This window comes from Muscardinus avellanarius (assembly GCF_963383645.1).
Source record: "Muscardinus avellanarius genome assembly, chromosome: 8".
Lineage (NCBI taxonomy): Eukaryota > Metazoa > Chordata > Mammalia > Rodentia > Gliridae > Muscardinus > Muscardinus avellanarius.
In genome coordinates, this window is record NC_137794.1 from 114451085 (window position 1) to 114479013 (window position 27929).

The window sequence follows — 27929 nt, forward strand, 5'->3', positions numbered from 1 at the left end:
TTTGACAAAAAGAAGAATCAAAGAATTGGTTCCAGAAATTACTCCAGTCCAATATCCAACATGAGGTACTGGGACATTTCTGGAAGCCCTGACAAAAAGGAGACCCCAATTTTTAACTCTAACCATAAGTGGATATTTACAACATTGAAGAAACTAAGAAAGAAGATTTTCCATGGTGTGATTTATTTCCTGGTTCCCTTCTTTTATATATTTTTGTTAAAACAGAAACTATTCAAATGTTGTTGGAAACTAAAAGATAAAGATGAGAAACATAGACAAATTAAATATCATAGTTTCGCCACATAGAGATTACCACAGTGAATATCCTATTATATGTTATAAATATATTCATGCACATTCTCTCTCTTACTAAGTTTTCTGTTGCTATAACTAAATGCATACTATGGACTAAGTAATTTATAAAAATAAAATTTTATTCTGTGTACACTTTTGGTGGCTGAGAATTCTTGGGTAAAGGGTCACACCTGGTGAAGACCTTCTTATTGGTGGGGACCCCCACAGATCTTGAGCTCATACAGGTAACCACATGGCAGAGGGGTGCCTTCAAGAGGCTGGGCCCAGCCTCATAACAGGACCATTCTCATTAGCCATTTTGTTTTGCTGATTTGGTAGTGGGGAGTGAATCTAGAGCTATTATACCTCTGAGATATACTCCTAGCTCTTTTGATTTTTTATTTTTGAAACAAGTTCTTACTAAGTTGCTGAAGGCTGGCCTGTCTCAGCTTCCCAAATACTGGGATTAAAGGAGTGTGCCACCATGCCTGACTAACCTATTACCAACTACTCTATGAATGGATAATCTAATCATCTATTGAGGTGTCACTTTTTTTCTACCTCACAGTTGGGATTAAGTTGCTACCTGTGTTTTGGTGGGAACATTAAAACATAACACATAGGCTATTTCTTACAGTGTGCGAACACTCTGGATTGATCTGGAAATTCTTTTTAGGGAAAGAGAAATTCTAAAACCAGACCATGCCTCTTGCCTTGAGATTGCAAAGTAAAGATGGCAGAACCAGGAGTGGCCTGCACCTCCACCAATGTCCACAAGGGACAGACTTCCCCGCTAATAACACCTAGACCAAGAAGACAAATACAGATGTCAAGGGACCAAAAACACCTGGACCAGAGGAGATGGCCATTCACACCACAGGAAGTAATTGCTCATTTCTGGTGAGAAAGTTTCTAAGGAGCCAGGTGTGAATATATCACAACATTATGGTGGATGGTACTTTTTCCGTACCTTAATTCTTCCCACCCCAATGGCAAGAGATCCAATCGTGTCTCCTGGGCAGAAGGTGGGCACAGCCAAGGCATGGGAGAGAGGAGGTCGGGTGCCCACCATACCACCGTGGGGCTCTGGCCTGCAGCCAATGTACATGCATCAAACTTTAGCGCATGGTGAAATTTGAACTTTTCATTATTAAAGTTTGGCTAAAGGTACGATACACAGCTTTTGTGACTTCAGTTTTAGTGAACTGTGTATCTAAGGACAACCAGAAACTCAAGAGATCTACTTGACATGTTATGATCAAGGCTAGTGGGAGGAATTTAAAAAAATTGCTTAGTGATTGAGCCCTATCATGCTTGACCGTCCAAAATACTCATTATAGGTAAATAGTTGTTCTAATCTCTTATTAAAGTAATGAGACAACAGGAAATGATCTTTTAACCTCTTCTCTTTGCATGCCTGTGTACCCTGGTGGTAAACATCTCCTGGATAGTGAGCTTCCTCACTGAAGCCATTCTTTTTTATTGTAATCATGCGAGCTGATCTTCGCACAGCACCTGGTCATTACAGGCACTTTCACATTCATTATGCTTATTGCCACGTTTTTATTGAGTGCATCTTCTCCATTTTCCTGACTTGAACTGAGTGTTAACAAGATTTTACATGTTTCAACATTTCCTACTGAGTTGCCTTCTAGTGCTGAGAATATTTAGGTGTTCCCAAAACTGGGGCTGGATCATTATTTTCTGAAACACATAAGGATCCATTCAGTACCTGTATATTGCACATGTTTATTTAGAAAGCAGCCTTTTACACATGATGGATGTAATTTGATCATTAGTCTAAGGGAAATATAATATTAAAAATAAATTTTAAAAAATGAAACAATTAAATGTCAAAAGGCCACATAGACCATAATGCATTCCATTAGGGAAACAATAAGCTCCTTTATTTCAGTTCATCATATTTCATAACCTGAACTCTAAAATAGAGATATAAAAATGCAAAACATAAGGGTAATTGACAACCACCAGATTTTAATAGGTGACATGCAATATTCATAGAACACCAATTTTCATTAAATATGTAAAAATTAAAGCAAGGAAAGAATTCTATAAGAATACAGCAACCGTCAACAAATTCTCTCTCTCTTCCTTGCAAAAGTAAATGGCAGGGAAGTCCATTGTCAGCATTAGAGGCAGTCTAAGAAAAATGACTCTCTTCTCTCTTTTGACAAAAGACGCCGAGTGGAGTGTGAAGTAAGTATAGGGTCAGACTTCTAAATATTTCAGAAGAGAGAGCGTAGTGTTCTCATTGTAAAGAAAGAAATTCACTTCAGACAAGTGGCATTCTTTAGTATCTCAATTGGTAGGGATATAAGGCAAGAGCTGTTGAACAGTACCATGTCTGTATCTAAAGACGGACTTTTGGGAGCTAATAGGTACAACTAAGGTACTGCGCAGGAGCTTTTGTAAAACCTTGCTATTCAACCTCTGCTATGAGAGATGCAGGAGCCTCCCAAGAGTGGCTTGCATGAAGATATGAGGGGTGGAAAGTCACACAGAGGACTGGTGCCCTCAGATGCCGGATGGTGGCCCACCTGCTTATGCTTTTCCTTTGGATAAAACATGCCTTATTGTTGGCCCAAAAGCTTTGTGCTCAAGCCTCAACCATCTTGTATCTGGAGTCAGAATCTTTTCACTTACAGGCTCTCACTGACTAAGGCTTCACTGCTCTTACAAGTTAGACATTCATCGTTCCCAACACTTTCTCAATATGTTGTAACAAAAGACTGTATGACTAATAAGACACAGTTCAAATACCTAAAGGGTGTATTTTGTTTCTTACTTTATGCCATTGGATTAGGTATTGAGCAGATTTGCATACAGTGATCCATTCTTTCATGGCTCTAAAAATATGAAAAGCTACACACAAACACACACAGGTCACCTTTAAGTGTTGCTTTTTAAGTTTACATAATAATTTCATACCTTCACAGTGTCATGCTCTTCTAAACAAAAAGAAAAAATTAAAAAAAACTTGGGAAATAATTATTGCCTCACTTCTGGCCTTATTCATGCAGTAGAGAAACTATGGAAATCTCTGAAGGCAATATCTATCTTCAGGGCTGAAAAACAGCTCTTCCTCGAATCTCTGCTCAGGGAGGAGAAATATAAGGCAGATTGTATTTTCCAAAGTTTCTTGAAAAATATGTTCCATAGGTTTCTGCAGTCTTGCTACTTCCCCAATGAGAAGAGCAAGTTTACTTCCCTTGAAACAAGGGTGGTCTTGCTAACTGCCGTGACCAATAGAGGACTCCAGAGTCGACAGGAGGCAACTTCTGAAAGTATGCGATAAAGTGCCATCACTCTACACTTTTGGGGTGCTCCCTTAGGAACCCAGCAACCTTGTGGTAAGAATCCCATGTCATCATATGAGAGACTTGCCTAATAATACAGAAAAAAAGCACAGCTCCCAAGTGGGCGTGCATGGTGTTTCTATGTGTATTTTAAAATTTTTATTGGTGAGCTGTAGTCATATACCTTAAGAAGGTATAAGATGGTAGAGACATACATGCACACATTACTCATTTATCCCTTCCCCAATTTCCACCCCATTCTCTCCCTCCTTCTCATGTTTGGCTTAATGATTGACTTTGATATGTTTGTGAATATACATCGTCTACATAAGAAATTTCCCTCTTGCCCCCTCCCATTCGTCTCAGTTAGGATGCCTTATTTGCTCATCTATGGTTTATCTTTCTTCCTCTAGAGTTCCTTCTATGACCCATTTTCTTTCTCTCCGCAATTTAGGGAGAGCATCTGAATTTTTACTTTTTGTGACTGACTAATCTCACTTAGCATAATGTTCTCCAGTTCCATCCATTTCCCCGCAAATGACATAATTTTGTTTTTCTTTATGGCTGAGTAAAATTCCGTTGTGTACATATCCTATAGTTCTGTGACCTATGTATAAAAATGTTCAACATCATTAGCAATCAGAGAGATGCAGATGAAAACTACCCTAAGATTTCACTTAATCCCAATTAGAATGGCAATCATTAAACACACAAACAACAAATTCTGGTAAGGGTATGAAGAAATAGGAATTCTAATACATTGTCTGTGGGATTGCCAGTTAGTGCAACCACTTTGGAAAACAAGTATGAAGAACCCTTAAAAGAATGTGAATGAACCTACCCTAAGATCCAGCAATTTCACTTTTGGGAATCTATCCAAAAGAATGGGAACCCAACTACCAAACTAACGCATGCATATCTATGTTTATAGCCACACAATTTACATTCACCAAGCTATGGAAGCTATGTGTATTCATAATACAGAATATATAGTAAATTAAAATAATAAGGAAGTTATAAATTTATTTTCATGAAATCAAGAATTGTATGTTTCATAATTTAAAGAAAAATAAGGCCATGAAACAAAACACCTAATACAGTTTATTTCATTTTCTCTCTATATGAAGATCATATCTAGACATTTAAATCTCTTGGTAGATAAATATAAAAAATTGGAAGAAGACACATCAGACATGAATAGTGGTTGTCAGGTTAACAAATGAGTCCAATTTTTAAAAATATTTTATTAACTGTGCTTTCTAATTTATCTTCAAATAACATGTGTAATTTAAAAATAAAAGTTACATCGCCAGGCTTGGCAGCACACCCTTGTAATCCCAGTACTTGGGAGGCTGAGACAGGAGGATCACAGTTTCACCGCCAGCCTCAGCAACTTAGGGAGGCTCTCTGCTACTAGTGAGACTCTGTTTTAAACAAAAGAATAAAATAGGGCTGAGAGTATAGCTCAGAGGTAGAATACTCCTGGGTTCCATCCCTAGTACCCACCCCACACATAGACACACAAATAAAAAATTTAAAAAGTTATAAATTATTTACCTCAGACCTTATTTCAGGTGTTTGGGGCATTTTTTTCCGTCTTCTCACATGAAGGTATTACATGATGCCAAGACTTGGGAGCTGAGTTCTCTGCGTGTGACTGGATTCTGGCAACACCCTTTCCACACGCTCCTCTACGATGTCTATAGACGCCTTTTCAGCTGGCTGCTCTGCTTTGCTAAGCCGGAAAGGAACTATGGATTATTTCCTATTCTGGAAAGTGCTTCCTCTGGCCTCTATTCAGAAGACAGGCCCTTCTCTTTCCTGAGCGATGTCAACAGCAGCGCTGTGATGAAGTCTGTGAATGTCTTGATCCACAGGGATTGTACAAGCACTTTCCACACTCAAATTTGCTCCACAGTCGCCAGGCTTAATTTCAAAGTGTAAGTGGCATGTTTACGAAGTTAGGAGTTAAACTGCACAAAGCCTTCCTCTACTTCTTTTTGTTTTATTTTGTTTTTGGAGGGGAGTGGGCACTGAAGATTGAACCCAGGGATATTCCATCTTCAAGCTACACTACCAAAAAATTTTATTTTAATTTTGGAACAGAGTCTTGCTAAGTTGCTGAGTGGATCACAAGCATGCACCACCATGCTTGACTCAGAGCCTTCCTCATCTCTCCCTAAAACTGTTTTCCAATATAAAAATATTGTTTTTCAGCTAGGCGTGGTGGTGCACACTTGTAATCCCAGTACTTGGAATGCAGAGACAGGAGGATATTGATTCATGGAGAGACTCAGCTACTTAGTGAGGCCCTCTGCAACTAAGTATAATAAAGAATAAAAGAATAGGGCTGAGGGTGTAGCTCAGAAGTAGAATACTCCTGGGTTCCATCCCCAGTACTGCAAAAAAGGAAAGAAAATGATATTTTTCTCTTAATATTCCTATCTGAGAGTGGAGTCCCTGGTGAACCACAGAATACCCTGTCCTTTCCTTCAAAACTTCTCCTCCTTGTATACACACAGGGAAAACATCTGATCCTTCTTAGATTTGTGATGCAGAGCTGCATGGTTGGTGCCCTTTTAGAAATCACATTTTAAAAGAACCTGCATTTAATTAAATATATTCTGGAACAGAACAGGGCACCTCTTATTTTTCATTGCATTAATAGGGATGTTGCTCTCTTGCAAAGCAAGGGCCTGCATCAGAGGGTTTCGTGCCTTTGCTGTCACAGTTCTTAGAACTTTTCAGAGGCTCTTTATTGATCAGACTACAACTACTACTGACTAGCTTCTAGAACATGTCTATTGCATCAGCATGGTGAAGATAGAGTAAATCTGACACAGAGCAAGGAAGTTAACTGTAGAAAACATAACTCTAAGATCTGCATGTCTACAGAAAGATCTATGTGATTGGAACTCAACCTGGAAGTCATGCATAATGTGCATTCTGTCGGCATTCTACTAGGTTGTCTGGCGTAATCTTAGCCCACACTTATTTCATCCAGAGCAGACACACCATTTTTATTTATTTTTATCGTTTGTGATACTGGGGATTGAACCCCAAAACATTCTACCTCTGAGTTATACCTCCAGCCTCTTTTCCTTTTATTATGTTTGTTTTTGTTTTGAAACAGGGTCTCGCTAGGCTGCTGAGAATCTCATTAAATTGTTGAGACTGTCTTTGAACCTGTGATTCTCCTGTCTCAGTTTCCTAAGTACTGAGATTACAGGCATGCACCACCATACTCATCTGGCACACAATTTTTATATGATTAGTGAAAATTTTAACATAATTTAGGATTTTAAAAATTACTGGTGAAATTTTAGAATAGAAATATGAGAGCTGTCCAGATATTCTGGCCAAGTAACTTGGCAATTTACAAAGGAAAAGAAACATGATTATTTCTGGGAAACTCTTATTACCTACACCTAATTCTTTTCAAATAAAGAACTAGTGGTTGTTAGTGTGGGCTATGGAATTTGCCAGTAAGACTCTGGGGAACAGAGGCCACCCTCATTCCCAGGAGGACCCAGGCCAAGTTTATAGTGTTACTTCTTTCTTTATTTTTTCTAAACATACAAAAATATGTTTTAAAAAGGGAAATAATTAGATTGTTTTATAAAATAGAGGACTTAAGCATGTGTTTGAGTGTTTTTGTGTGTGTATTTTTGTAAAATCTTGAAAACACCATTTAAGACACTCACTAATGACTATGAATTTTAAAAATAACATTTTAGTGAATGAAAATAAATAATATATTAAAAAGATAATGCAAGCCGGGCATGGTGGCACATGCTTGTAATCCCAGCATTCGGGAGGCTGAGACCAGAGGATTGCAGTTCGCGGACCGCCTCAGCTACTTAGTGAGGCCCTCTGCACCTCAGTGAGACCCTGTTTCAAACATAAAAAGAATAAAAAATAGGGCAGACGGTGTAGCTAGGAGGTCAAATGCCACTGGGTTCTATCCCCAAACCCGCAAAAAAAAAATAAAATAAAATAAAAAACATAATGCATATTGACCAAGTTTGAAGTATTCCAGTAGTGATAGGTTGATTGAACATTAGAAATATAATTAATGAAATATAATATTCAGGTTAAAAAGCACTAGGTATGTTTCAAATTCTATTAGTGACTTAAAATATAAATCAAAATCTCAATTTAGTAATCAAAGGCAAAATTTATGCTCTGATAAAAGGTACTTAAAAATATCCTGCATCATTATATCTAATGGAAAAATGCTATACATTTTCCCTAAATCAGTAGCATAACTGGTAGTCTATTATTACAGCTATTCAACATAGACCTTAAACACTCAGTTAAGATAATAAACAAGGAAAATAAATAATTTATAATAACTTAGGAAGGAAGAGGTGGTTACTCTGACTAGCGGCTCAACACTGTAAAATAAAAATATTGTATGAGCCACATGTTATTTAATATTTCTTAGTACTTACATTTGTACAAAGATTATACAAAACAATACATTACAAAATTTATGCAAAGATAGAGCCGTAAAGAGAAACAGATAAAATGGTATAGGATCATATCCACACATATGTGGAAATCCTCCTCAGGCTTGAGGTCCTATTACACTTCAGTATAGACAGGGAAGTTATTCAAAATAATTGTAAAATTATCTATCTATAGAGGGAAAATAAGCTACACTCTTTATTTTACACCATACACAAAAACACATCTCAGATATTTTACAACAAAAATGAGAAAGGCAAACTCTCCAAAATGTAAAGTATAATCCAGCAGAATTGGTGGTTTCAATACTTGTACCTCCTTAGAATTTGTATATTATAACCTCCAGGATGATGATATTAGAAAATGGATCCTTGGGGACACGATTAGTTTACAAGCATGTTACCCTTGTGGAAGAAGGCCCACAATACCCTTTACTCCTCTAACATATGACAAAATAGCCAGAAGTCACCTGCTATGAGCCTAAAAATGGGAGCCACCACACACTAAATATGCCTTGATTTTATCTTCCCAGCCTCCCCTCCAGATCCATGAAATAAATGGTTGTTATTTATAATCCCCCAGCTCATGTTGTTGTTGTTGTTGTTGTTGTTGTTGTTGTAGCAGCCTGAATGTTTTTATGGTCATGCACTAAGAAAGCACATTTTGGAACAAAACCCATAAAATATCAACTCTAAGTAGAGGAATTAATTCTATTACATGAGCACATAGCTTTTGCATTAAAATATATCAGGAAGAGAGTTAGAGAAGAAGCCACAAACCAGTAGAAAATACCTAACTGAAACCAAAAAAAAAAAAAAAAAAACATCTCGACCATGAAAAGGGACTTCTATGAATCACGAAGGAAAAGTAAATGACTCTATTGTCAAATCACTTGTGAGAATCTCATAAGAAAAAACACTTAAAAATATGGACTGTTTTTCAACCATTTTAGTTACTACAGAAAAGTAAATTAATACCACAAGAAGACATCTTTCTGTACTCCACACATGGACAAGCTCTCCTGTCCTTCATTGTCTCCTCTGTCTTCTTCAGGAATCACCTGGTACTGTCAGCCACTTGTTCAGTTTATGAACTGTTGAAATTATTACTGAAGTGTTGGTCCAACATGATAGAACTGAAACTTCCGTGATAGGCTTATTACTCAGTTACATCGTATTTAATTACATATTTTAAGTTAATTGCAGTTAAATATTATAATGTTCTTTAAAAAGACCTAACTTTTTACAAAAGTATTTCAGACTACCTAAAAATTTTTAAAGCTGTTGAAAATGGCATTTTTTCTGAGTATGAATTTCTCATTGATGGTTTGTAGAAAGGCCTCATTTATATGTATATGACTTATATTAAACCCTACTCAATTCATTCTTCAATTGTTAAAATTTTCATGAGTTTTGTCAAGTTGGTTTTGTTTTGCTTCTGTAGCTACCACCTAAATGAGTTTGGTCCAAAATTAATTTTGCAAGTGTGAAATTCACAATGGATTTCAAAGAATTAGTATACAAAGGAAATCGTTGTGTTATTAATTTTTTGAACTGACAGCACTTTCATTTGAGAGGCACAACTCCTACTCTTGCAACTTGTTTTATGAATTTTCCCCCATGTTCTCAGTCATTTATTTTTTCCCTTTTCTTATTTTTTGTTACAAGTCTTTGATATTGAAAGGACATCCCTATTAATTCCAGTGGATTTTTTTTTAACCAAAACATAGCAAAGGAAACAGCCTCCTCTGACCTGCACTCAGCAAGAATCCTAGACTTCTGCATGAAAGTTCTGGTAGTCCTGGATCCTTTCAAGTGTTTGGCTTTCAGGTATGGCCCAGGGTCTTACCTGTGAGATGAAGGAGATTACAGGCTGTTACTGAAGTACGGCCTAGAAGTAATTTGCTTAAACAATCCCAGATTAATTACTCAACTTGTTTTGTAACTAGATAATTAAACCCTCAGAGTCACATTCTAAACAAAATTTTTTATGGAATAGATAAACTCCTACTTTTGCAACTTGTTTTATGAATTTTTCCCCATGTTCTCAGTCATTTATTTTTTTCCCTTTTCTTATTTTTTGTTACAAGTCTTTGATATTGAACGAACATTCCTATTAATTCCAGTGGATTTTTTTTTTTTTTTTTTTTTACCAAAACATAACAAAGGAAACAGGAGCAGAATGTCTTGGGCTTCATAGCTGCTGTACTCTCAGGATTGCTCAGAGAGCAGGCCCTCTCTGTTTAGGACTGAATACCTCAGCAGTTGGGTTCCACATTCTAAAGCTTCCACAGCATCTTCCTCCGCTGTGGACTTACTTCAAGTCTCCTTGGCTGAATGAATGTGAGGGTGCATTTTTCCCTCAAGTCTAAGGTACAAGCTGCCCCTCTCTCTCCTCATGCCTTTGTGAAAGGCCGATGTGGAGCTTTTCTTGAAGGGGCTGGAATCCCAGTGTCCCCTCTTCAGGAACTGCATGCAGGGCAACAGCCACATAATGGCAGTTCACCAGTCTCAATGCTTCTAATCTCTGCTTGTGCCAGAATCCCAGGCCTTCCTCCACATCTTTTAGGAGAACTTGGGGTCCCATCAAGGGTCTTCCAACAGGTGTCTGGAAATGGGTATGCCTCACCTCTGCTTGGAGCCCCTCCTGTGATTCTCCTCTCACTGTTCGGTTGGCCAGGGACCACTACCCAGGGCTTTACCTGTTTCTTCTGGCACAGTTTTCTGTGCACTGCTGTCCACCAGACATGTGACTTTATTCTATCATGAGAAGTCGCTCTGCAACCAACCCCCAAGCACCTGCTTCCTAATTGTTGACATCTCTTTCCCCTTCAAACTATTAGAACCTATCTTTCTATGGAAATTTAGACACCAAAGCTCACAACTGTGGTTCCCTCCCTCCCCCAAGTATTCCAGAGCTGAGTGGGAACAGAGTTCTCAGAGGCTGGGGAAGGGCATAGCTGAGGATGAGATTACCAGGAGCTTTCTCTGAAGTACACCCTATTCATGTACAGGTCTTCTCCTGCTGGATCTTACCCCTCCTGCCTTCTGTGCTCTCTACTCCCATTCCAGGGGTCATGCTAAACACAGGGTCCTTTCCACCAGCCATCCTGCTTCCTGCATATTGATCTCCCCATGTAAATGGCCCTAACATTGTCAGTTAAAATAATCATGGAACAATCTAGGTCATTCTGGAGGGTTCCTGGATCTGTGTCTGGTCAGTCTAGACATAGCCTTTCTGTGCTTCAGCTCTGGCTTCTGGGATTTGCTTACCACACAGAGTGAGGCATGTTCCTGGTCACGTGGCTTCTTGCTTGGCATCTATTGAAATGCAAATGGCACTCCACTAATGTTTCTGAAACCAAGGGCAGAGAACACAAATGCCCCATGAGATGCTAAGAGGGAGTCTGAAAAGGAAATAAAAAAATCTTTGAGGTTAAATGAGTTTAGGAAACACCAAGTAGCTCTGCAGAGAGACCATGCACATGAAAGCACACATGAGGTTCTTTGAGGGAAGAATTCCATGATTCTGTGCTGCCCATGACTTGCTAAATTTAATGTGGTCACAAACTCCTCTTTTCCGATTCTGACTTGATAGTATTCTGTGGAATGCTGTTTTTTCTCAGTTTGGAAGACACAGAAATATTTCTTTCTCAAGTTTTTTTTTCCTAATCTCCTACTTAGTCAACAGAATTGTGCTGTTATTAAGTTAATTGTTCTTGCGCTTTCCTGTATCCTTCTGGCCTGTAATCCATCACTGTTCAATGCCACTAGGGACCATATTTAGTAGTCAGACTCAAACCACAAACATATTGCCAAATTTCTATGACTTTCTGGAAAGTTCCAGTTCATTCAAGCAACTACTTCCTGGCACTTTCTTTCATATCATGCTCTCTAAGATTGCCCTAGCAAGATTCATCTTCAGACATTAGACTAGTTTTCAGTGACTTTATGCTTCTTCTCGGGGGCCTGGAAAGGTCCATGGAGCCAAGCTTTGGGATCCCTGTTTCTTGGTCTGATTTTACTTACCCTTTTAGTGTCAAGAGAAGTAGGTTTGGCTTTGGTGAACAAATACCTCAGTAGGCAGTGATGTGTGCCGTTGGCATTTTTTTTTTTTTTTGTCTCGACATTGAAAAGACCATCCAGGGAATCTCTGGTTCTTCCTTTGATGAGTTTGACTTGAAATCTTTCATTTCATACGAGGTAAATGAAGCCCAATGAGATCTGGATGCTGCTTGAAATGGCTCGGAGTGTCAGTAGCAGGATGAATCAGTAGACTAAAATTTATGTCAATCAAGTTCTAATGTTATGTCAGGAACATTTGGCAGCTGCAACAAACGTGTGCATCTCAGATCAGAGATGAGCACAAGTCTTGCCTGCTCTTGTTCCTATCTGAACGCATTCCCTGCAAAACAGGCTCATCCAAATCTTGGCGATGCTCATTGAACACATATCCTGCTCTGAATTCTGAAACTATCATGTGTAAATTCCAAGTAGATTTGGACATAGATATTGGAGGTGAGGGCATCCCTTGTCCCTGAGCTCTAAAAATTCATGGATGAGAGATAAACAAGGACATAGAGTTACTTCACCTATACCTGGAGCAAATGTGGACATGTTAGAGCATTTTGACCTTCTGAAAACTTGGAAGATAATTTAGCTTAAAGTTGAATTCTCGCTAGCCCTCCTACTCCTACATAATTAGTTCATGCAGTCAACCTGCTTACAGAACAAAGCCAGAGTCTTTCATTGACCAGCTGGGAGGAGCCCATGGTAGCCTTGCTGGAAAGTGAAAGCTTGCTTAGGAAGGGCAATAGGGACCCATGATTGTGCTAACTTCAAGGGACCCTCAGCCAAAGGCGAGCTAGAGCTCCAGCCCCTAGAAGGTGCTCCCAGAGGTCAGATGCTTTGAGCCTACAGATCACAGAACTGCCGCATCAGTTTTTACAACGCTACCATGTCTACTGTGTGGTTTCTTAACATTCTTCCCCATGATTCATCCATAATCTAGAAACTAAAGGGTTTGAAGTTCCCCAAAGCCAACCAGTCTGTATTTCAGTTCATTTCCGGTGACAGAGGGGTCACAGAAAGCCTTCTCCTTTTTCTGTACTGCAGCCCCAACCTACTGAGGAAGGACCTCCTGCCTACATGCTGGGCCTTCAAGAACTCCTAGGGGTGGCCTTTGCTGGGTCTTCTTGGAGCCTCTGAGCCTATGTTCTTTGTGCAGCATTAGCTACATCACACCCCTAACCATTGCTGGTTCTAGTTCATCGCAGACAACAGCCCAGAGAGTCTATCTCACCACCTTCTCATGCCCTCCCTATCTTCCTGAGGCCACAGCGAGCTCCTGGGGGCATCTTAGGAGCCCCTAACATACATGTGTTTCCACCCTTGCTTGGTGGGAGGACAAGGGTCCCACCAAGAGAAATTGCACTCCTGGAAAAAGGTAACTCACCTGTCCCAAGAGGTGGGACTGTCCCCCAGTGGCTAGTGTTAAGTGGAGCTGCCTTGGTTGCTATTTATGGAAATAACAACCCTGGCAAAGAAAGCACACGCTGTTATGAGCTACAGATATAAAGAGAACCTGGGAAGCATAGGTGGTGGATATTTTAAATAGTACTCTTGCCCAATGTAGGGCAGATGCTTTGCTGTACAAGGAGACAGTCTCTCTTTCTTTCAAAAGGAGTAGACATTCCATAGGTTGCCACAGAGAACAACAAAAATCCACAGAACACTTAGGGAACTGTAGGTAATAAATATTGTTGAACTGTATAAAGCAGGGAAGACAAAGAGAGTGGGCAAGCTCCCCACTGGTGAGGGACTGGACTAATTTTCTCAGGAATATTCACAGTTTGCTCTGGTTAGGAGACTATATCTGTGAAAAGTTTAGTTCAGAGTGTTGACAATTTGAGAAAAGATCTCTGTGTTGCAGCAACTAAAAGAAGAACCCGCAGGAGTTACCATAATAATCTACACACACACACACGCACACACACACACACACACACACACACACACACACACACACACCACCTTTTAAAAGAAACTTGGCAGAATCAACAAAAATAAAACCGGAGTGAATGGATGGGAACTAAAAGGATAAGGAGGAACTTAAGACACTTCTGTGTTCCCAGCTCCAAGAACTGGAGTGATGTGCCAGTCAAGACAGTCAAAGAAGCAAGAACTATCTGAGGAGAGACAGGAGCTGGCAGGACAATGACACACAGCTTTGTTCAGACCAAATAGCACTCTTCCTTTTGGTTATAGAATATTTCGAACATCTCACCTGCCCAATTTCCAGACATAGCAACGGGCAATTTTGTATTGATTTATTGATTCTGTCCTCTCTGTCCCTCTTAGTTTGTGAGTATTTTTAAAACAAATTACAACAAATCACACCATCTGTCTTCTAAAACATCATTGTGCAGTATGTATTTCTGATGAAGCACTCTCCCTCCTTCCCTATCTCCCTCTCTCTATTGCTTTATATGTGCACATTATATATATACACATACGCACATATATGTCAAATGCTCAGGTATATTCAATGACCCCCAAGTACTTCAAAAGTATATAATACCTGTTTAAATCAGAATCCCAACCCATGAAACTAGTAGTAAAATTAATTAAGTTTATTTTTAATTTCATGTCCCCATTTTTTTTTTTTTTTTTTTTTTTTTTTTTTTTTTTTTGGTGGTACTGGGGTTCCTGGAAACCCTTCTACCTCTGCGCTCCAGTCTCAGACCTATTTTTATACAATTTTTATTTGGAAACAGGCTCCCTTAAGCCAGCGAGGCTGGCTTCGAACATGTGTGATCCTCTTGTCTCGCCTCCCAAGCGCGGGGATTACAAGCGTGCGCCACCACGCCCAGCTCATTTCCCCATTTTTAAAAATGTGTTTTTATTGAGCTAGGTGCGGTGGTGGACACTTGTAAACCCAGCACTTGGGAGGCTGAGACAGGAGGATGGCATGAATTTGAAGCCAGCCTCAGCTACTTAATGAGGCTCTCAGCACCTTAGTGGGACTCTGTTTTTCAAATAAAATATAAAATATAGGTCTGGGAGTATAGCCTGGAGGTAGAAAACCCCTGGGCTCCACCCCCAGTACCACAAAAATGTGTTTATTATAACTGTGCATCGCCGTGAGGTTCAGAGTGATAGAGCACACGTGCACACAGTCCTTGGTATGTTTCCCTCTGGATCCACCCACCCCTCCCTTTCCTGTGGCCTCCATCGTGGCTCCCTCCTCCTGGCTCCCCTAAACCTTTTCCATCATTATACTGGGACCTCCCTTCCTTTATCTTGGGTCTCTTCTGTTACTCAATTTCTCTCCGGTCTCCATTTATGACAGAAAACACAACTATTTGCTTTCAGAAACTGGCTTATCTCACTAAGCAAAATATTCTATAGTCCCATTTACTTTTCTACTGAGTACAATTCCACTGTGTGCATAATAGCACAGTTTTGTAGTTCAGTCATCTGTTGATGGATATCTAGGCTGGTTCCACATTTTTAAAGCATTGTGTCAGAAAACTGAGCCTTTTGTTCTGTGGATTTGACCAACTGCTTCTTCCTGGCATCTTTGAAACTTAACTCTCAATGTTTAGGATAAAATATTTCTGGGGTTCTTCTTACAACTGATCATTAAGTCCAAAGTATCTGGTTGATAGGCTTTTCGGGGTTATTGAGTTCTGAAGGAGTTAAACTGACATATCCATTTTGAAGTTTCTTACTAAATTTTAGCTAATGACTTCCAGTTTCAATGCAATTGCTGCCCAGAGCCCTTTGTCATTATGTTTGCAAATGGTCATTTTCAAAATCTATCACTCACACTATCTTTGTCAGCTATTGTCTTTGCCATAAAGAAAAATTTGTCTTTATAGAGAGGAACATGTGCTGAAAGGTGACCGACTCTGCAGTGGAAGGCAGGTGATGCACTTCACTCTTTCCCACTTTCAGCCTTCCTGGACATGGGCTTTTGTCTAATCAGCCCACGGTGAGGAAAGACAGCGCTGCCCAGTGTCCTGGCTCAGAGCACTTGCGCTCGGAGCCTGTTTGGCCCCCTGTGTATACATGTTGCCATTGACTGCTAGCTGCCGCCTTGCTCTTCAGGCTCATCTCTTATGTGCCTCAGTTAAGAATCAGACACTTCTTCAAATGCCCCTGGTTCCCAGTAGAGAATATTATTAGGAGATGAGGTTCTGGGTACTAGAAGTGTGCTGGGCTGTCATTTCTTCAATCTCCAATACACATCTTAATAGCAAAAAACAAAATCATCACCACCAACAACAATAAGCCACAAGTTTGCAGTGGTTCTTCCAATTTGTTTTTAGGGATTTTGACTTCCTTGGTTCTTATATTTCAATGCATTTCCGATTACCTGGAAAGTATTTGTTTCTGCCAGTAGGAACAAATTATAAATTTGTTTTATCATGCAATAATTGTTTCAAAACAAAAATACTAAATTAAGATTAACTGAGTGTAATTTAAAATTTATATTGTGTCCCTTTACCCTTAAACATCTCAGTGTGTATTTTATAAGAATAAGGACATTTTACATGACCATAGTTTAATTTCAAAATTGTTAAAGTATTTCTGTATCTACTTTTGAGCTCACATTAAACTTTCAATAACATTTTTAGAGCTACTGTTCATAATACATACTTAAGAAGGTACTTGAGAAAATTTAGAACCCACCCTTGGTAAAAACCCAACAAAATTAGGACCAGGTTGGAACCTTTGCAATTTCATAAATATCATGGATGAAAAACATATAGCTAGCATTATACTTAATGGTGAATAGTAAATAACTTCTCTCAAAAATCATCTTCAAAAATACCACAAGGTTATCACTGTAGCATTTTTGTTGTTAGAGCAAAAGACAGAAGATAAATAAAACTATCTTTTATAAGGAAAATATTGCGGCATGAAAAATGGTGAACATTCTGCTGTGTTACGCAAGTACAGGGTGAACATCTTTAATTCCAAAATCACAAACATAGAACGTAAAAGTTTATTGCCATGGTGATGCCAGGAGTGGAAAGTTTCACACCTTACCTCATGTGAAGGGTCAAAGTACAGCCCCACTGAAAAATAGTGTATAAAATTACCTTCGGGCAATATATTGTAGGTCTACATATAACATATAGAAATATCATGCTTAGATTTGGGATCCATCCCTCAGATATATCATTTTGTGCATTCATATATTTCAAAATACAAAAATAGCCAAAATCCAAAACACTTCTGGCCCCAAGCATTTTGGAGAAGGCATACTAAACTGTATAAAATAATAAGCAATAACTCTGATGAGGCCCAATATTTGACTACTTGGTCTCTCTCTTCAGTCTCTTTATATATGTTTTACACATTTTTATCTGGGCTTTGTAATTATCTGCTCAAGTATTAGACTAGAAGGTGGAGGTTAGTGATATTATTAGTATACTATTGAAACAGATTCCTAAAAGTACTACTTCCCAGGGTAAAAACACATGTAATTTTGCTACATTTGTGTTTAGATTTTGTATCTATCTGTTTTATTACAGTACTAATATTTGACTTTTCTTCTAAACTGTGAGCTTTGTATCAACAAGGACGTCATTTACTTTCTCTTCAGATAGTATTTCCAGTACCTGGCATGAATTTGGCAGAGTAAATATTTCTTTGACACCATTAGACTATCATGTATCCAGTACATCACACATTGTTTTCATATCAATAAAGAAATCCTAGTTTCTTACTTTACATTTCAGTCTATGGTCCAATTTGATTTAACTTTTCTGAATCATGTGTGGGAAAAGATGCAGTTAATATTGTTTTTCTAGCAGATTCCATTTGTGGCAACATTGTTTGTTGAAAGATTTTCTTTTCTTCACCTAGTTGCCTTGGCACTTTCTAGAGAAAATAAAAAGAAAATTTAATGATCTTGGGAAAGACAGTTTTTAAGTAAGGCACAAAAATCACAAACTATAAAATAAATAAAATTCTTCCTAACTAACTGTTATGGTTTAGATTTAAAATGTCCCCTCTAAACCTCATTTGCAGGCAGTGCTGCCAGGTTCCCAGGTGGGATGTGTCTGGAGGAGGGGATCACTGGGGACGTCGCCTGGCCACATTTCTCTTGTTCTCTCTCTCTCCCTCTCCCTCTATCTCTCTCCCTCTCTCTCCTTCCAGTGCTATGATTTGAATGCCTGTTTCCTTCTCTGACTCTATCCCAAAGCCCCACTGCTGACCATGGACTGACCCTGAAATTTTTGAAATTATGAGCCTTGAATAAACCCTTATTCCTCTAAGCTGTGCTTGTCAGGTACTTTGGTCATGGTGAGGAATAAGCTGACCAACACACTAACATAATCAAAATTTTGATTTTTCTAAAGACATTTTTATAGAAATGAAAATGTGAGCTACAGACAAGAAAATCTGCAGAACATAGAGCTGACAGATTATTTGTACCTGCAATGTACATAGAACTCTTATATAACTCAATAACAGAGGAAATTATATAACAACAGAAAGAATTATAACAGAAAGCGTTATAAGATGGCCGTAGGTTGTCGCACAACCTGATGCAAGGCACTGAATCCTGCAAATAGCCTGAATGAGCTTGAAAGGGATCCTGGCCTCCAGAGAGGATCACAGCACTTGGATTTCAGTCTAGAAAGACCCTGAGCAGAGGGCTCAGCTGAGCTATACCTCGGCATCAGAAAGTCTGTGAAATGACAAATGGTGTTTGTTGTTTTATGATATTGAATTTGTGATAATATGATTTAGACCAAAACACACTATTATACAGCTTCATCAAAAATATGCAAAACTCTCACACTTGGTGGCCTTTTCCCTGACTCCCATCCACGATATTGAGATTGGTATCTCCCCAATCACACATGTTCACGATGTCTATGGAAGCTGTTCTGGAAGGCATTCTCACAGTCATAATCTAAAAAACCTGGCATTGCAACTTAGAGGAAGATCTATTTTCCTACGGATTCAGGCTCAGTCTGTGCGAGGCTGGGGACTGCAGACCTCAGGACATAGCAGCGGGAGGAGGTGAGAGAAAGAGCATGTCAGCTGTGCTCCCAGGACATGGAGACTGGAAGCGAGGGAGAGAGCAGGAAGAGGAGGACCCCGTGTGTGATTTCCAAGTCCATATCCCCAGGAGCCCAGGCCAGCCACACCGCACTGGCCTGGTGACCCAGCCTCCGAGTTGTGAGGAGCACAGCCCACACACTCTTTCTCTCTCCACCTCCCGCTGCTATGTCCTGAGCAGTAACAATAATTTTGCCAGATCCTCGTAGATCACTATTTTTTATATACCTAGTCAAGTTCTTTTAAAATTCAGTAGAATTTATGCATGTGTGTATATTTTAAAAGAATTTTTAAATGCAGTATTTTAAGATGAGATGTCTTTTTCGTCTTCACAGTCCACTTTCTCTCCTCACAAGTGAGATTCCCCCACTAAGCTGTTGCACTGCTAATAGGTTTCTCCAGACTCTGCTATTATTAACAAATTAACATGAGGACCACTTAGGGAGGAGGGGTGGGAGGGCTAGTGTGGAGAATCTTCTCTCATGTGCCTTTTATGATGCACATTTTGAAGAAAAGCATAGATTCCAATCTTATGAAATGTTAATCTAGCATCTTCTCCTCCTACTCACCAACATTAAAGTTATTAATAAAATGTTCGAGAATGAAGAAGTCAGTGCCATGATTGAAATTCACTGTTAAATCTGAACAGAAGATAGGGCACCAAATGGCAGAAGAGCTTTGCAGAAAAAAAAATAAGCATGAGGTTTGAGAGGTGTGAATCATGTAGCAAGGCAGAAAGGAAATAAACACAAATAAAGTGTGCGTAAATTAGTAGAAGAGATTCTAAATACTCAAGCGTGAAACCCAAGCTATGATTTTTCCCCCATAAGACTAACCAGAATGCAAGCAAAGGAAAGAGATGGATTTAGCTTAATAACTGAGATCTAAAATGCTGCGGGTGTACTGGGGGAAGAGGTTGTCTTCCCACTGTCTTACCTGCAGAGATTTCTTTATAAATCTCAGCAATCCAGCCTCACAAAGAGGACTTCTATTTTACAACCATAAAATTGATACTTGGAGAACTTAAATAAATTGAACAGGTTCTAAAGATTGTTAAGTATCAAGACCAAAACTCAAATTTTAAATTTGACTGTCAGACTGTTTTATAAACAGATATTTTATAAACTCTATTCTTGGTAATTTCAATTATTCCTATTTTTCTTACTATGACTTGTGCTGCTATAAATATAGTGAACAAATATACTCTCATTTTGTAGCAATTACTATAGAAGTGGAATTTATGAGTTGTTAGGTTAGTGCATTTTCAGTATTGGATACTGCTAAACAGATAATCAAAGCGGTTAGAGATTGACATCTCTACCCACTGGAGTAGAAGGCTTTCAGCTACTCCAGTTTCTACATAATGTTTGATATTTTCTTCTTTTCAAATATTTAACAGTCCTGTTTCTTTGCTAATTGCTGTCTTATGTGGTTTTAATATTTTATTCTAGTGACTAAGAAGATCGATGTTTATTGTTCAGCTGATATTCTCCTATATGAAATGTGTATTTAAGTATTTGGTACATATTATTGATTTAGAAAACTTTTCTTACTGTTAGTAGTCTATATATTCTGGGTTTAAGTTATTTGCTGAATAAATATATGATGGATACCTTCTTTCAGTTTCTGTCTTAAAACTCTCTTTAGGGTGTCTTTTGATTGATAAAATGTTTTGAGTTTAATCCACACAGTCCACTTATTCCCTTCTGCACAAGAAATATTTGAATATCGTTTAACCTTTTTTTGCTTACTCCACACTCATTTATTGCCATTCCATAAAATTATCTTAAGACCACTAATGCTTTACCTTTTGTATTTAGATGTACAGCCATCTTCTGTATGGTGTGAGGTAGGGATTGCGATTTATATTCCTCTTTATGAATGTCCAAATTTCCCAGAAAAGCTTACTTAAACACCATGACTACACTTTAGCCTCCTGTGACAAAATTCAGGAGTATGAATCGTCTCTGAATTTTCTATAACAACATTTTGGTTTATTTTTCTATCATTGCATTAGTAAAATATCATCTTAGTTACTTTCTTGATATCTGGTACATGATATCAGGTTTTATATTAGCATATCTACTTTGTCTTTCAAGATTATTTTACATATTACTGGCGTTTTGCCATGTTAACTTTTGAATTAGCAGGAGAGAACTCATGATGCCTAACACTGTGTGAGCTCTGAAGGTGTTCTTTTTAGAGCTTCCAGGTAATGCTTTTTCCCCTAGGAAACATTTTGGTTCAGCTCTGAGGGACTTTACCCTCTATATGTACAGATTGATACTCAACCAAGAACTTCTCATTTGGGCTACCATATAGATTTCTTACACAGAAGGTACTTTCTCTGTATATCTCTTTCCTCTTTGAAAGTTCTAGACTCCTAAGCCTTCTCAAACACCACATTTTTTCTCCTCTAATCAGTAAGATTGCCAGTTCCCACTCTGGGTTCCTCTCCCTTTTAGGAATTACTTTTTGGATGAGATTTTAGGAATTACTGCATTTGAGGGAGCTGGTGAGGGAGTCACTGATAGTGTGTGTGTGTGTGTGTGTGTGTGTGTGTGTGTGTGTGTGTATCCCTATCACTCTGAACTTCATCGTGATTTATGACTATAATGCACCAATAAAAAATAGGAAAAAGTAACTCTTTCTTGACTGAGAGCCTGAGAAGTCGCAGCATTTGTTTCTTTTCTTTCAAGAGTTGGTCAGAAATGCCTGTGTCCTAATAGCTAAAAATGGTTGTTTCTAATTCCTCAGTCTTGGGTTGTTGGTAATAGAAGATTCATTCTGATTCATCTACCTCTGAGCCAAGAAACAGAACTCTAAGTGTATTCATTTTGAGTTTGCATAACCTATGTATGTTCACTACCCATTTTCTTATTTTATTTATTTTAAAATTACTCACTCACGTTCTTAAAATTGCACTAACATTTAACAGTAAAAAATGCAATTTGATGTCCTTAGTCAACTTATTCTGGAGCATTGTAACCTGAACATATGAATGGCATAAACCCAATGTTTATGTATCCAAGGACCAGAGTAAATGAAGTCTCTTTTGATGAAACTCTTGACAACAACTTATGACATCAATTCTTAGTTTCCCTATAGATGAAAAACAATGTTTCATATTCTAAAAACATTTTCAAACAAAACTACATCCTTCAATGCAGAATAATAAATCCAATAGATTGTGCTGCAACTGTGGAGGCTAGGGATGATTCATATTAGAAAGAAGATGCAAAAATCTAACAAAATACAATAATTCTACAATAAATATCCCATGTTAAATAATTGTATCTTTATGTTTGGAATTTTACTGAAAAATTAAATTAGGTCTGTGTTTTCTATGCACACATCCAACAAATCACTGCATTATAAGATATTAAAAAGTAAGGTAACTTTGAGATATTGGCTCATTGTGACATAGGTAGATTATCCTATTTTCATGGATTCATAAATTCAAAGACTCTGTTATTTAGTTGTTGCTACTTTTTTTAAAGGATTGCAATCCTTTTACAAGGAAAGGTTCATAACTTGAATGCATTGCAATATTTTTTGAAAGTTTATCTTACAAAAAAGATTTCTTTAATTGTGCAAACTCTAGAAAATGCCACACATAAATATTGATGCACAAGGTATTGTTTTAGAAGTAGATATCTAGTAATATTATGATATAATTGAACAAATCAAGGGATAGGCAGATAGATAGAGAGATGATAGGTAGATTTTTCCAAGTTGAATGAATAAAGATATTGTGCAGTTGTTCAAGAACAGTCTAGTTTCAATGATATTGTTAAAGAGGTTAACTGTAAAAAATGGCAATATTTCAATTTCTAAATGTATACTTTGTGTATATTGTGCTTTTATATGGCAAGATTATTGCAGTATTTTGAAGAGATTAAGAAATTAGTGAATATGTCCCTCTTCATATTTCTCCAGATTTTTGAGCTCTTACTTAGCCTATTATGTTTTATTCTTCAATCTGTAATATCTAAATACATTAGAGAGATTAAAAAAAGCATTTAATTAGATAATTATAAAAGTTTTAAAGTATTTGAACAATGTGAATAGCTATGTTTTCAGCCTATTTAAAATATTGATTGTCTAAAATTTTGCTTATTATTATTATTAAATAATGTAAATGACGTGTCACATGATAACTCATGCTCCAGTTATCTTAATAGCCCATGTTCTCCATATATGTCTAACTGATATGTAGCAATAAAGCATTAAATCTGATTCTTAATGCGTGTGCTTTGGCAGAGTCAACAACACAGGGAGACATCTCGTGCGACAAACGCGTTTAACACAGAGGCTTACGGCTCAGAAACTGCACTGTGCAAATACTAGTGCAGCCTGCCATTTGCCAAGGGAAATACTTTTGTGAGGCTCATTAATTTAATTGGTCCCTGTCATCTAGTTAAAAAGAAGAAAAGAAGAGTTCTTTCTGACAAAACCAAAGATGGTTAAAAGTCCTATTAGCATGTGCAGTGCTTCAGAAATGCTCAAGTTACAAAGAAAATCTAATTCAGCATTTTGTACCACCTGCCTCTTCCCCACCCTCTCTATCCCTCACTTGGTGAATAATAACATTTCTAGCTAAAAGGGAGTGGCCTCCTAAATATTAAGAGATTGCATCTAATTAATCTCTTCTTTTTAGTTGAATATAAATATATTTCATCTCTGGGCAAATAATTGTAATTTGTATAAATATTTTTGACCATGTGTTACTGGATATGAACTCAGAGACATTCTGCTTCTAAGCTACACCCCCAGCTATATGTTGTTATTGTTGTTATTTATTTATTTATTCATTATTTTTGTAGTACTGGAGATTGAACCCAGGGGTAATTTCTGTTTTCTATCTCTGAGCTACATACACTCTCTGCCTTTTGTTTTGTTGTCGTTGTTTTAAAACAGGGACTTCTTAGCCAGCAGAAAGTCTCACTGAGTTGCTGAGGCTGGCCTTGAACCTGAGACTTTCCTGTCTTGGCCTCCCAAGTTCTGAGATTACAAGAATGCACCACTATGCCCAGTTCTGCTTTATGTTATTTAATATTTTAAATTTGGAAACAGGGTCTTTCTCACTAAGTTGTGGAGAGCCTCATGAGGTTGCTGAGGCTGATCTCACATCTGGAATTCTTCTTCTCAGTCTCTCAAGTACTGAGGTTGCAGGCAGGACCACCTCTCCCAGACTGGTTGATTGTACTCTGAAGGTTTCCCTGACAGCTCTCCAAGCTGCTCACCTGATAATCAGTGAGACTCCTCTCTCTGCTTCCTATACAGTGTCTTTTTCTGTATTCTTTCTTTCTTTCTTTCCTTCCTTCCTCCCTTCCTTCCTCCATTCCTTCCTTCCTTCTTTCCTTCCTTTTGTATTGGTACTGGAGATTGAAGAGCTCAGAGGAGCATTCTATCTCCTAGCTATACCCCCAGCCCCTTTTGTTTTGTATTTTTTTATTTTAATGGAGCATTATATTCATACATCATATTGGAGTAAAAAATTGTGTGGACATACATGCACACATCACCCATTTAACCCCTACCCAATTCCCACCCCATTCCCTCCCCATCCCTCTTTCCCTTGCTTGGCTTACTGGTTGACTTCAATATGTTTCAGTACATTGTGTGTTTTAGAGAGTTTTCTTCTTCCCCACTCCCATCCCCTCATTTAGGTTGTCTTGTTTGCTCCTCTATAGGATTTCCTTTTTCATTTAGAGTTCCTCCTATAACCCATTTCTCCTTAGCTTTCACATATTAGGGAAAGCATTTGATTTCTTATTTTTTTATGACTGGCTACTCACTCTTAGCATAATGTCCTCCAGTTCCATTCATTTCCCTGAAAATGATGTAATGGAGTTTTTTTTTTTTTTTAATGGCTGAGTAAAATTCCATTGTGTACATATCCTATGGTTTTGTAATCCATTCTTCTGTTGATGGACATCTCGGCTGGTTCCATAGTTTGGCTATGGTGAATTGTGCAGCTATGAACATAGATACACATGCATTAGTTTTGTAGTTTGGTTTCCTTCCTTTTGGGTAGATACCCAGAAGTGGTATTGCTGGATCAAATGGTAGATTTGTTCCCATTCTTCTGAGGATTCTCCATACTCTTTCCCAAAGTGGTTGCACCAATTTGCAATCCCTCCAACAATGTTTTAGAGTTCTCAGTTCTCAACATCCTCACCAGCATTTGTTGTTTGTGTTTTGAATGATTGCCATTCTAGTTGGAGTTAGGTGAAATCTCAGGGAGTTTTGATTTGCATCTCTGATTGCCAGTGATGTTGAACATTTTTTCATGCGTTTATTGGCCATTTGGATTTCTTCCTTCCTGAAGTGTCTATTTAGTTCACTTGCCCATTTTTTGATTGGATGATTTGGTTTTTTAGTGTTGAGTTTCTTGAGTTATCTGTATATTTTAGATATTAGTCCTCTATCAGAGGTGTAAGTGACAAAAATCTTCTCCCATTGTGTTGACTCTAGGTCGAGGTTCTTGACAGTTTCCTTTGCTGAACAGAAATTCTTCAGTTTCATGCAATCCCATGTATTGATTCACCTTTTAATTTGTTGTGCCTTTGGAGTCTTGTTGAGAAAGTTTTTATCTGTGCCTATGTGTTGCAATGTTGGACCTATGCCCTCTTCATGGAGCTGCAAGGTCTCTAGTTTAATTTCCAAGTCTTTGATCCATCTTGAATTGACTCTTGTGCAGGGTGAGATAGTGGGATTAATTTCCAATTTTCTGCATATGGTTAACCAGTTTTGCCAACACCATTTGTTGAAGAGGCTATCTTTTTTCCAGTGTATGTTTTTGGCCCCTTTGTCAAAAATCAATTGGCTGAAAGTGTGTGGACTTGTTTCTGAGTCTTCTATTCTGCTCCATTGGTCTATATATCTGTTCTTTTGCCAGTGCCATGCTGTTTTTTATTACAATGGTTTTGTAGTATAGTTTAAAGTCAGGTATTGTGATTCCTCCTGCATGGTTTTTGTTGCTGAGAACTATTTTGGCTATTCTGAGCTTTTTGTTATTCCAAATTTAGGGACTGATTTTTCTGTGTCTGTGAGAAATGATCTTGGTAGTTTAATGGGCATTGCATTGAATTTGTAGATCGTTTTTGGAAGGATGGACATTTTAATGATATTAATTCTGCCAATCCATGAACATGGAAGATCTTTCCATCTCCTAAGATCTTCAATTTCTTTTTTCAATGTTTTATAATTTTCTTTGTAGAGATCTTTTACCTCCTTGGTTAAGTTTATTCCTAAGTATTTTATTTTTTTGTGGGAGATCCTGAGTGGAAGTGTTTTCTAAATTTTTTTCCAGTGGATTTATGGTTGGTGTACAGGAAACCTTCTGATTTTTTAAGATTGATTTTGTATCCAGACACTTTGCTGAATTTGTTGATCAGTTCTATAAGCCTTTTGGTTGAGTTTGTTGGGTTTTCTAAATATAGTACCATGTCATCTGCAAAGAGTAAAAGTTCGAGTTCTTCTTTTCCTATTTGTACTTCTTTGATTTCCTTTTCTTGGATTACTGCCCTGGCTAGAGTCTCTAGTACTATATTGAAGAATTGAAGATAATTGGTGATAATGGACATCCTTGTCTTTTTCCTGTTTTTACGGGGAATTCTTAAAGTATTTCCCCATTTAATATGATATTTTAGATTGCCTTTATGATGTTGAGATATGTTTCTTCTATTCCAATTCTCTGCCCTGTTTTTATCATAAATGGATATTGGATTTTATCAAATACTTTTTCAGTGTCTATTAAAATGATCGTGTGATTTTTGTCTTTGATTCTGTTTATATGATGAATTACATGGATTGATTTCCTTATGTTGAACCAGCCTTGCATATCTGGGATGAACCCTACCTGGTCATGGTGTATGATTTTATTTTTGTGGTTTTAAACTTGCTGCTGCTGCTGGCAATATGGCCTTGCTGCCACATCCTCGGCTGTGAAGCTGGCATATTTCTTTTTTGGTTTTGAGCTCCATTCTGAGTCCCTGGTGGGCGTGATGAGCTTGGCCACTAGGAGTTTTAGACATTCTTTGCACTGAGAGAACTACTGGATTACACCCAGATGGTCTGCAGCTCCTCTCTTCAGCTCCTTGTTTACCTTTCTTCTCTGGAGCCTGGTGCTGTGAGGGAAGAGGGCACTGGCAAGGCATCTGTCGCTGCAGTGCAGGCTGGTTTCTTTTCTGGTTTCTGGTTGTTCTTCTAGTCTTCTTTTTCCTCTGTCCCTTGTATTGACAGTTTATATTTCTCTGCTGATAGTGTTTTCTGGCTATGAAAAGCACTGATTTTGCGGCAACAGTGATCAAGTGTTAGCAGGACTTGTAAACCCTGCTTTTGTCAGTCGCCATCTTCCTGGAAGTCTTGTTTTGTATTTTTTTAAGAGGTTCTCCTTAAATTGCTGAGGCCAGCCTTGAATCTACAGTCCTCCTGTCTCAGACTCCCAAGTACTGGGATTACCCAAGTCATTTGCATATTCAAGTGCTCCCTTTCCCATCACTCTCTATCCCCTGGGCAGAGTCTTGTGTACTTTGCAGTTCCTCTCCACCTGGATAGCACAGAGGCTGCGAAGCTTTACCTTCCTGCCTCTGCTCAGCTGGTTTCAAGGCCACATCCTTTTTGGAAATGGTTAGGCGGCACACAGCATGGTTCTCCTGGAGAGAGTTCATTTGGAGGAAGAGTTCCAGTAAGGGTGTGGGCATTATTTACCACTACAATTGTAGAACATAAAAATTGTCCTGAAAAAAGGTCAGGA